Consider the following 12,982-nt stretch of genomic DNA (forward strand, 5'->3'; position numbering starts at 1 on the left):
TGTGTTCAATGGTGGGGAAGGTTTTCCCTGTGATGGACCGCTGGGTGAATCCATGCAGTCACAGGGTGTACATGCAAACTCCACACAGTCAGATGTGGTAGAGTTGAGCAGACACTTGTTGAAAGAGGGAGGTTTCAAAACCCAAAGCAGGGAGGTCCGGGGTTTTGGCACCTGAAGGCTGGGATGCAATGGTTTGGCGATGGGAGTTATGGATGGGGAGAGAAAGGTTGCAGAGAAGTCTGCAGACAGTGGAGGTGGAGGAGAGAACCCAATTCAGGAAGGGGGAAAACCGCAGAGGGACTCAAAAACAGGTCAGCTGTTACTGTCTCACCTAAAGCTATAGAGTTCTGTCAGACTGTGGGCTCATTTTGGTGCCTTGTGACCTCACCTCAATGAAAAATCAATTATAACTGGAATTTAAAAAAAAACTGGGGTCCTACTGCAGGTCACAACCAGATATGATTTTCACTCCTGCTCTTCCATGGCTTATGTACAGTTATTCCAGATATGCACAGTGATATCCATGCACAAATGGTTAGCATAATGCCATTACAATGCCACTGACCCAAATTCAGTTCCCACCACCATCTGTAGGGAGTTCACACACTCTCTCCACGACCATGTGGGTTTCCTCTGGGTGCTCCTGTGTCCTCCCCCAGGCATTCCGAAGAGGTACAGGTTAGGGATAGTGAGTTGTGGACATGCTTCACTGCACAACGTATTTCTAAGTACATATGACAAATGAAGCTAATCTTTATAAGAGTGTAATACAGGCCTCGGAGAATCCACCGACGTGACCTTAGGTACAAGCTGACTCCTCCCCCCACCGTGAGTCACTCTTGCCTCTCATGACAGCGTCAGAGCTTTTGTGCAAGATCACAGAACTGAGCTTCTTCCTCCTCGAGATCTCTCCCTGTGGTCCCATCCCAGACCCCTGGGTGTCAATTACTCCAAGAGTAATGCCACAGTTAATGGCATCATGCCAGATAATCTGCTAGTGCGAATGTCACTGCGTATGGAGGAGACAGTGTGAAATGATTGGACTGACAGCTGTAGGCAACGCAGGATGCAGTCAGGCATAGCACACAAGCTCCCCTGTAAAATTCAATCAGAGCTAACTAACAGACACCAGGTGTGCTCTTCTCTCTGTAATTTAATTCTGCCTTTCAGATTACAGCTACAAGCCACTGAGTGTGTCACCCAAACCAGTTAAACTACCAATCATGAGTATGCACCCCACATTCACGATCCTTCATTAGATTCACTTCCAGATAACTACTATTAGTACAGAAAACACTCAAACCCTTTAATTTTATTCCTGCTGGTAACTCATTTTCAGATAGCTGTCAATTTGCATAAAGACCATGTACAAACCATCTGAGTTGCTCTTTAGACCCATGGATTAGAATGCTACATGCAAGCTGGGTATCAATAACAGAATATTACACTGCAGCTATAGCACAGATACCAGTCAATCAGTCCAGGATCCAGATTAGAATCTGCTCTACGTGAGTTTCCAATCTCCTCATACTCTCAAAGATGCTTTTCCAGTCTTTTAGTGACTCCAGCTGCAAATACACTGTGACCCCTTTATTAGGTATACCTGCTTGTTAATGCAAATATCTAATCAGCCGATCATCTGGCAGCAACTCAATGCATAAAAGCATGCAGACATGGTCAAGAGGTTCAGTTGTTCTTCAAACCAAGAATGTGGTGGGGGGGGAGGAAGGAAATATGATCTGAGTGATTTTGACTGTAGAATGATTGTTGGTGCCAGACAGGGTGGTTTGACTATCTCAGAAACTGCTGATCTCCTGGGATTTTCATGCAAAACAGTCTCTAGAGCTTACAGAGAATGGTACGAAAAACAAAATTTATCCAGTGATCAGCAGTTCTGTGGATGAAAACACCTTGTCACTGAGAAGGTCAGAGGAGAATGGTCAGACTAGATCAAGTTGACAGGAAGGCGACAGTAGCTCAAATAACCACACATTACAAAAGTGGTGTTCAGAAGAGCATCTCTGAACACACAAGACGTCAAACCTTGAAATGGATGGGCTACAGCTGCAGAAGACAACAGACAGACAGGCCATGGCCAGTTTATTAAGTCCAGCAGATATCCAATGAAATGGGAACTGAGTGCAGTTTTGGGATTGTTATATCAAATTGTCTGTAACCTGACTTCAGTTTCCATCTCTTATACAACAAAAACTATCAGACAAGTTCCTCTTTTCCCATTATTGGACCATGTGCTTGCTTCATGGACCTCTTATGCTGACTTTCACAGAAATGTGTGCAGTTCCGGCCGCTCCATTACACAGAGAATGAGGAGGCTTTGGAGATGCTACAGACAAGGGGTCATGAGGATGCTGCCTGGACTAGAGAGCATCAGCTATAAGGAGATTTTGGACATACCTGGACTATTTTTATTTTCATTTTACTTACTTAGAGACATATCATGGCCCTTCGGCCCAACAAGTGTACAAGATGATGAGAGGCATTGGTCGTTTGGATAGTCAGAAGCTTTTCCCCAGGGCTGAAATGGCTAGCATGAGAGGGCACAGTTTTAAGGTGCTTGGAAATAGGTACAGAGGAGATGTCAGGGGTAAGTTTGTTTTACGCAGAGAGTGGTGAGTGCATGGAATGGGCTGCCAGTGGTGGTGGAGGCGGAACCGATAGGGTCTTTTAAGGGACTCCTGGATAGATACATGGAGCTTAGAAAAATAGAGGGCTATGGGTAAGCCTAGGTAGTTCTAAGGTAAGGACATGATTGGCACAACTTTGTGGGCCGAAGGGCCTGTATTGTGCTATAGGATTTCTATGTTTTTAAGCCCACACTAACTAATTATACATGTCTTTAGAATGTGGGGGGAAACTGGAGCACACAGTCACAGGGAGGCCATACAAACACCTTACAAACAGAGGTGGGAATTGAACCCAGGTCTCTGACACTCATTGCACTACTGTGCTGCCTAGAGCTAAGAAGAAACCTGGTAGGAATACATAGAATTTTGTGGAACGTAGATGAGGTAGTCAGGCAGAATGTTTATGCCTGGGTAGAAATGTCAAATACTAGAGGGTAATTATTATGTTTTTACACAGTGTGATAGGATCCCAGAATGCACTGTCAGTGATGGTGGTGGAAGCAGACACAATTGTGGTATTTACAAGGCATTTAGACAAACACGTGGACATGGAGAGCTATGGATCAGGTAAAGGCAACAGTCCTGCCGAAGGGAAAGGTCGGCCGTACTTTTTCCATAGATGCTGCCTGGCCTGCCAAGTTCCTCCAGCATTTTGCTGGGCTTAATTTCATTCCGCATCATAGTCAGCAAGACATCATAGGCAGAAGGGCCTGTTCCTGTTCTGTACTGATTAACTGAGGTGTCGCTCATCTCTTTACATGGAAGTAGAAGATTCCATGGCACAGCCCTGAAGATGGAACGATTTATCCCAGACACCCAGTTAAAAGATATTCACTGTTGGACTAGAGCCTAAATTTTGTCGTTTAACTTTCTTTATACTTGCTTAGATGTTTGTATAATCACCTGTTCGCCTGTAAGTGATCGGTGTGTATTCATTATTTGTAGTACCTCTGTACCGCAGTCTCTTTATCTGTAAATCTGAGCTGTGATGTCCTTGTAGGGTTTTTCTCTCTGGAGCGAAGGAGGATGAGAGGTGACTTGAATTGGGGTGTAAGAGTCATAAATTGAGTGGACAGCCAGGAACTTTTTCCCAGTGTGGAAATGGCTGGCGCGAAGGTCATGCTTTTAAGGTGAATGGAGAAAATGAGTATGCCACAGCTGTCACCAACTTTATTAAAACCTGTGTGGATAGTGTGTGCCTATGAGAACATGCTGTAAATACCCAAATCAAAAGCCACTGATGACCCAGAGGTTTGTAGTCAGCTGAGGGCTAGATCTGTGGCATTTAAGACTGGTGACCTAGTTCGGTACAAGAAAACCAGGTATGGCTTGTGGAGGGCAATTTCAGGAGCTAAGAAGCAACTCCGAGTGAGGATGGAGGTGACATTGGATGCACGTCAACTCTGGCAGCGTTTGCAGGACATTACTTCCTACAAAGCAACAACAAAATTGGCAGTGATGCTTCAGTCCCCAATGAGCTCAATGCCTTTTATGCATGCTTTGAAAGGGAGAATAAAACCACAACTATGAGGATCCCTGTAGCACCCAATGACCCTGTGATCTCTGTCTCGGAGGCCAACGTCGGGCTGTCTTTCAGGAGAGTGAAGCAGAACCCAATGGAGTACCTGGTAAGGCACTGAAAACCTGTGTCAACCATCTGGCGGGAATCTTTAAAGACTTTTCAATGTCTCAGAAGTTCCCACCTGCTTCAAAAGGGCAACAATTATACCAGGGCCAAAGAGGAGCAGGGTGAGCTGCCTTAACAGCTATCATCCAGTAGCACTCACATCTACAGTGAATAAGTGCTTTGAGAGGTTGGTCATGGCTAGAATCAACTCCTACCTAGATTCAGCCCCTGCTCAGCAAGGACCTAGACCCATTGCAATTTGCCTAACACCACAAGTGCAGCAGTTAAAAGAAGTTTGGATAAGTACATGGATGGGAGGGATATGGATGGTTGAGGGAGGTCTATGCTGGATGTGATCTCACTGCTCTCCATGCAGCCTTGGATCACCTGGACAATGCCAGGATGCTGATCATTGCCATCAATCCTACAGTCCTAATTGAAAAACAACAGTACCTAGGCCTCTGTACCTCCCTCTGCAAAAGGATACTTGACTTCCTAACCAGAAGACCAGAATCTCTGTGGATTGGTAATAACATCTCCATCCCACTGATAATCAACACTGGCACAGCTCAGGGATGTGTGCTTAGCTCACTGCTCTATTTTTTCTACGTCCATGACTGTGTGGCTGGACACAGCTTAAATGCCATCCATAAATTTGCTGATGATGCAACCATTGTTGGGCAGAATCTCAGATATTGACAACAGGGTGTACAGGAGCAAGATATACCAGCTAGTCAAGTGATAGACAATAGACAATAGATGCAGAAGCAGACCATTCGGGCCCTCGAGTCTGCACCGCCATTCTGAGATCATGGCTGATCATTCACTATCAATACCCAGTCCCTGCCTTGTCCCCATATCCCTTGATTCCCCTATCCATCAGATATCTATCTAGCTCCTTCTTGAAAGCATCCAGAGAATTGGCCACCACCATCTTCCGAGGCAGTGCATTCCACACCTCCACAACTCTCTGGGAGAAGAAGCTCTTCCTCAACTCTGTTTTAAATAACTGACCTCTTATTCTCAATCCATGCCCTCTGGTACTGGACTCTCCCAACATCTGGAACATATTTCCTGCCTCAATCCTATCAAATCCTTTAATTATCTTAAACGTTTCAATCAGATCCCCTCTCAATCTCCTCAATTCCAGCGTGTACAAGCCCAATCTCTCCAATCTCTCTGCGTAAGACAGCCCTGCCATCCCAGGAATCAACCTAGTGAATCTACGCTGCACTTCCTCAATTGCCAGAATGTCCTTCCTTAAACCTGGAGACCAAAGCTGTACACAATATTCCAGGTGTGGTCTCACCAGGGCCCTGTACAAATGCAAAAGAACATCCTTGCTCTTGTATTCAATTCCTCTTGTAACAAAGGCCAACATTCCATTTGCCCTCTTCACTGCCTGTTGCACTTGCTCATTCACCTTCATTGACTGGTGAACTAGGACTCCTAGGTCTCTTTGCATTTCTCCCTTACCTAACTCTACACCGTTCAGATAATACTCTGCCCTCTTGTTCCTGCTTCCAAAGTGGATAACTTCACATTTATTCACATTGACTGACATCTGCCAAGTATCTGCCCACTCACCCAGCCTATCCAAGTCTCCCTGTATTCTCCTAACATCCTCTTCGCATGTCACACTGCCACCCAGTTTAGTATCGTCAGCAAACTTGCTGATATAGTTTTCAATGCCCTCATCTAAATCATTGACATAAATCATAAAGAGCTGTGGTCCCAATACAGAGCCCTGTGGTATCCCACTTGTCACCTCCAGCCAGTCTGAGAAACACCCATTCACTGCTACCCTTTGCTTTCTATCTGCCAACCAGTTTTCTATCCATGTTGAAACCCTGCCCCCAATGCCATGAGCTCTGATTTTACTCACCAATCTCCTATGTGGCACCTTATCGAATGCCTTCTGAAAATCTAGGTACACAACATCCACTGGCTTACCCTCGTCTAACATCCTTGTTACACCCTCAAAAAACTCCAACAGATTAGTCAAGCATGATTTGCCCTTGGTAAATCCATGCTGGCTCGGCCTAATCCTATTACTGCCATCAAGATGTGCCACTATTTCGTCCTTAATAATGGACTCAAGCATCTTCCCCACAACTGACGTTAGGCTAACAGGGCGATAGTTCTCCATTTTCTCCTTCCCTCCCTTCTTGAAAAGTGGGATAACATTAGCCACTCTCCAATCTTCAGGAACTGATCCTGAATCTAAGGAGCATTGGAAAATGATTACCAATGCATCCGCAATTTCCTGAGCCACCTTTTCCTGAGTGATGTCATTGCAACAACCTTGCACTCAATGTCAGTAAGAGCTGATTGTGGACTTCAGGAAGGGTAAGATGAGGGAACACAAAGTAATCCTCATAGAGGGATTGGAAGTGAACAGAGTGAGCAATTTCAAGTTTCTGGGTTTTAATATCTCTGAAGATCTAACCTGATCGCAACATTTTGCTGCAGCTCTAAAGAAGGCAAGACAGCAGCTACATTTCATTTGGAGTTTGAGGAGATTTCAGGAACTGTTTATTCCCTCTGATTTCTGAATGGACATTGAACCCATAATCACTACTTCACTACTTTTTACTTTCTGTTTTTGCACAATCTATTTCATTTAACTATTTGATATTAAACCCAATTCTGATTCTGAGAAGTCCTGTATAGGGAGGGAGATTTTTTTCACAGGAGTGGTGAATACATGAATGCCCTAACAAGGGTGGTGGTAGATGCAGGCATGTTAGGAATACTTAAGAAACTCTTAGATGGCAACATGGAGGATAGAAAAATGGAGAGCTCTGTAGGAGGGAAGAGTTAGATTGATCTTAGAGTAGGTCCAAATGTCAGCACAACATTGTGAGCTGAAGGGCCTATACTGTGTTGTAATGATCTATGTTCTATGTAATAGCAGCATAAGTCAAGACATCTTTGTTGTCTCACAGCCTGTTCTTATCAGAGAAGACTTCCCTATCTATAAATCTTGAACCAGTTTTCAGTATTAAGAAAGACCACAAGGCAGATTCTTTGATAAAGAGTGAACTGGTTACAATTAACATTAGTTACCCTGCTGCTGTTGCTGTTACCTCTTTGTTCTGAACAGCTAATAAAATAACTGTATCCACACTTTGCATCTCACTCTTGACTTCTGAAGAAACATTTTTAGACAATATCATCTCCGTCTGTAATATCAGCTTATCAGAGTCACCACACTGTTGGAATATGTTGTCCACAGAGTGGCTGCTATGTTTCACAAGAACATTAAAAACCTTAAGATTCAGCAATACGTGCCTTAAGCCTAATTTGTCAGCCAATAACATGATGGCTTGTCTGAACCTGGCCTCAGTGTCAGTTTCCTGCCTGATCCCCACAATCCACAACTCCATTACAGTATCTGTTCCTTCTCTGGACTCATTAAGGACCTCCAGCACCCAGTGCATGCCCTTTTCCTCACTGTTACCATCAGGTAGGTACAGAAGTCTGAAGACACACACTCAGCGATTCAGGAACAGCTTCTTCCCCTCTGCCATCCGATTCCTAAATGGATATTGAACCCATGAACACTACCTCGCTTTTTATTTCGTTTTTTTGCACGACTTTTAATCTATTCAATATATGTATACTGTAATTGATTTACTTATTTTTTATTTTTTATTTTTTCTTCTTCTTCTATATTATGTATTGCATTGAACTGCTGCTGCTAAGTTAACAAATTTCACGACATATGCCGGTGATAATAAACCTGATTCTGATTATTCACAGCTCTCCAGGTTCCTCTCTGAGGAATCACAACATTCTGGGAAGAAATTCCTCCTTTGTTGCAGCCTGAAATGGTTAATCCCTTAGCCTAAACTTGCTCTTCAGTTTGTGACTCCTCAAAGTACTTAACCTGTTAGAGCCTTTCAGAATTTCAAATGAGATTATCTCCTACCTTCCTAAACGCTACAGGGTATAACAGCCAATTACAAGAATGACCAGATGTGGTTCATTAGCTGTAAGGATTTATAAGACATTCCACAATGTGGGAAACATGATCTAAACAGATGTTCCTTTGCATTTTGGTGCATACAATTAAATCTAACGAAGATGTAAGGTCTGGCCACCGTTAGTGTTAATGGAACATCATTCATGCCTGGTTTACCACCTAACATGTAAAACAATACACAGATTGCTGGAGGAACTCTGCACGTCAGGCAGCATCTGTGGAGGGAAACGGACAGTCTAGTTACATCCACAATGAAAGTTTCAACCTGAAGCACTAGGAGTAGGGCTCGGGTTTGAGTCACATATTATACTATACCTCCTCTACCTAATAAAGTGCTCTCTACGTTCAATGTCTTCTGCTGCAGTAGCCCATCCACTTCGAGGTTCGACACGTTGTGCATTCGCAGATGCTCTTCCACACCACTGTCGTAACTCATGGTTATTTGAGTTACTGTCACCTTCCTCTAAGATTGAACCAGCCTGGCCATTCTCCTATGACCTCTATCATTAACAAGATGTTTTTGGCCACAGTACTGCTGCTAACGGAAATTTTTCCTGTTTTTTGTCTGTTCTTTGCACTATTCTCTGTAAACTCCAGAGACTGTTGTACGTGGAAAACTCTAGGAGAGCAGCAGTTTCTGAGATACTCAAACTACCCCATCTGACACCATTGTCAAAGTCGCTTAGACCATATTTCTTTCCCCGTTGTGAAGTTTGATCTGAACAGCAACTGAAGCTCTTGACAATGTCTGTATACTTTTATGCATTGAATTGATCAACATTACATATTTGCACTAATGAGGTGTGCGAGTGTACCTAATAAAGTGGCCACTGGGTTGGCATATATAGACCGGCAGCCCATGAATCACCCTAAGCATTCATTCTCTCCACCACTTGCACACCAATGTGCACCACTCCAACAGCATTTCCCAACCCTGAAGAATAAGGGTGGTCAACAGGAGAAGACCACTATCACCTATTCAGCTTCATCATCACTGGGTTAAAACCCAAAGCCCTCATTCAAAAGCTCAGTGGGATTAGCTTCACCAGATGGACTGTAGGGGTTCAAGGCGGCCCAACCCCACCATCTCCTCCACGGTAGTGAAGAATGGACAACAAACAGAGCCACAGCACACTACAGCACAGAAACGGGCATTTGGCCCATCTAGTCCATACCGAATTGTTATTCTGACTAGTCCCATTGAATTGCACCTGGACCACAGCCATCCATACCCTTCCCATCCGCGTACTTATCCAAACTTCTCTTAGCATTGCAATTAAACCCTCATCCGTGACTTGTGCTGGAAACTTTTCCTCCACATTTCCAACAGTTCCCCCTTGGGTTCCCTTAAATATTTCACCTTTCTTCCTTAGCTTATGACCTCTTGGTCTAGTCTCACCCAACCTCAGATGAAAAAGCCTGTTTGCATTTACCCTATCCCTACCCCTCGTGATTTTGTATATCTCTATCAAATCTCACCTTCGTCTCATAAACTCCAGGAGAAAAACTCCTAACCTATTTAGTCTTTCCATAGAAACTCAGATCCTCACATCCCGACAATATCCTTGTAACTTTTCTGTTTGCTCTTTCAATCTTGTATATACCTTTCCTGTAGGTGGGTGATCAGAACTATAAACAATACTCCAAATTTGGCCTCACCATGTCTTATACAACTTCAACCTAACTTCCCGACTCCTGTATTCAATACATATGAAGGCCGATGTTCCCAGAGCCCTCCTTATGTCCCTATTTACCTGTGAAGCCTCTTTCAAGGAATTACAGATGTTTATTCACAGTCCTCTGTGCCCTACTGTTCACTGTGTAAGCTCTACCCTAGATTGTCCTAGGTGGTGCAGCGCCTCATTTTTGTCTGCATTAAATTCCATCTGCCTTGCTAGAGATTCCCTGATACAAAAAAAAGAATACATATTTTTAAAAGTTATGATCTCAGAGGCACTGTTTGAATGTGCTAGGAACAGATTTAACAGAAAGTTCACTTTGCACACGTATACTCGACCCCATCCAAATCCATGCCTGCCATGGTTTGAAGCTCTCAAAATGGATTCTAAATCATGGCCTTAATCTTTCCAACCTTCACCCTAAATCTCTCAGTGTAGTCTGCACAGCTCTGGCGATTGTCTGTCTCAATCTCCTATAAATCTACAACTCCCAAAGTACTCTGCACTGCTCTCTCCTTTCCTCTTTTCCATTGCCCACAATTGCCAAACATGCCTTCAATTCAGCAGTCTCAGAAAGTCTCTTCCTGAATCTCTCTGCTCCATTAAAATTTTCTGTAAAATCAACCTCTTTGCCGGAGCTTTTTATCATCCGTCCTAATTAATCCCACTGCTCAGTTATGTCTCCGCAGTCACGTGATGTATTCTGTGAGGTAATATGATAAAATACGACAAGATATATCTCCATTAGTTCAGCCTGACCTACTGGGCAGGTCCCAGAGCTCTGCTATTAGCAGCACAGAACACAGGCAAAGGTAAAGTAATCATCTTGTAACTGCCCCAGTTAACCCATTTGACCCTGTGCACACCTATCACAGAGCCATCTCTCCTTCTGCCCTCTTTGTAACTAAACCATACTTTTTTAAAAAATCTCCCTTACAGTTCTGACAGAAGGTTTCTGAATTTTAATGCTAATTGCCTCTATCCACAGATACTGCCTGACCTGTTGAGTGCTACCAGCATTTCCTGATTTTATTTCAGACTTACAGCATCTGCAATTTTTATTTTAAAGGCTTTGGAACTGGAATTGGAAGCGATGTATTATTGTCACACCTACTCAGGTACAGCGCAAAGCTTGTCTTGCAAGAGCTCAAGAGATTATGAAAATACTGGAAATATTGAGCAACACACACAAATGCTGGTGGAACTCAGCAGGTCAGGCAGCATCAAGGGAGAGGAACAAGCAATCAATATATTGGGCCACAGCCCTTCATCAGCAGTCCTGATGAAGGGTCTTGGCCTGAAACATCAGCTGACCAGCTGAGTTTCTCCAGCGCTTTGTGTGTTTTGACTTGCATACTGTTGATATAGGTCATTTATTATACAGTGCATTGAGGTAGCACAAAGTAGAACAACAACAACAAAGAACAAAGTGAGTCAGCGTCATACAAAGTGCAGAGCCAGCAAAACAATAAGACACAAGATCGTAATGAGGTAAATTAAAAGGTGAAGTGTCCAATTTATCATATTAGGAACATTTTAACAGCTGTACTTCTTGACTACCGCTCCATACTTCCAACTGCGTCGTAGAAGGCCAGAAAATACTTCACTTACCTGCTTCCTTTCCGCGTTAGAGGCAGATCCTTCTGTAAATAAGGGGAAAAGGAAATAGGTTAATGTTCTCCACAGGCGTGCAAGAACAGTGCCATGATTTCCGAACAAGTTTGTAAAACTAGGAATTCCAGACATTGATTGACCCAATTTTCGTGATCCATTGTCTTGCTAACATTACCTCTAACTGATGGTTGCAGCCATGGGTCTATCTGTCCATCATTCCACTAAACCCATTTCATTCTGCCTGCTATGCCATCAACACCCGCAGATACCACACTTACCTACACACTCAGGACAATTTACAGAGGCCCGTTCACCTATTTGTAGTGTATTTGATATTTCAATATTTGAGTGAACTTGTATATATATTGGTTGATGACTATTCTTGTTTGTAAAAATAATTAAGTATGGGTTATATATAACAATATGTATATGTCAACATTCAAAAACTTCTGTACCATAAAGAGCATTCTGACAGGCTGTATCACCATCGGTATGGGGGCGGGGGGGGCACTACTGCATAGGACCGAAAGAAGCTGCAGAGGGTTGTAAGTTTAGTTGGCTCCATCAGGACATCCTCAAGGAGCAGTGTCTGAGAAAGGCAGCATCCATTATTAAGGACCCCAGCACCCAGGGCATGCCCTATTCTCACTGTTACCATCAGGTAGGAGGTACAGAAGCCTGAAGGCACAAAGTCAGCGATTCAGGAACAGCTTCATCCCCTCTACCATTCAATTCCTAAATGGACATCGGATCCATGAACACTACTTCACTTCTTAAATATATATTATTTCTGTTTTTGCATGATTTTTAATCTATTCAATATACATATACTGTAATTAATTTACTTACTTATCTTTACTTTATTCTTCTGTATTATGTAATGCGTTGAACTGCTGCTACTAATAAATTTCACGACACATGCCGATGATAATAAATGTGATTCTGATTCTAAAAATATGTTAATTGCATACATCGTCACACTACAATGTGATACGAGCAGTGCCTTGCTTAAAGTAAAGATGAAGATATGCTCATATTCCATTAAAATAATTTACTGTTTTGAAGTTACAAGACAGAACACTGGTAATGAGTTATTTTTAAAATGACCCTGAGGTGGCTTTCAATCTGTTAAAAACAGAGTAAGACTGAAACAAAAAACACTTTGAGGAATGGTAAAACAGTGCAGCACATGATCTTTAGAAGGAAAGACCCGGTCAAGTTGTTAAAAAAAAAGGCTGTAAATGGAATAATTCAGGGTTCATAAAGAGAGAGTACCAGGTGATAATAATCATTTAAAAAATCAGAAATGATTGGCTACATTGGAAAGATCGATGAGTTTGATTGCACAACGGATAATTGGCTCATGTATACTGAACTATTGGAACAGTATTTTGAAGCAAATGAAATAGCCAATGAGAAATAAGTACTA

Source organism: Hypanus sabinus, chromosome 16 (assembly GCF_030144855.1).
Source record: "Hypanus sabinus isolate sHypSab1 chromosome 16, sHypSab1.hap1, whole genome shotgun sequence".
Classification (NCBI taxonomy): Eukaryota; Metazoa; Chordata; class Chondrichthyes; order Myliobatiformes; family Dasyatidae; genus Hypanus; species Hypanus sabinus.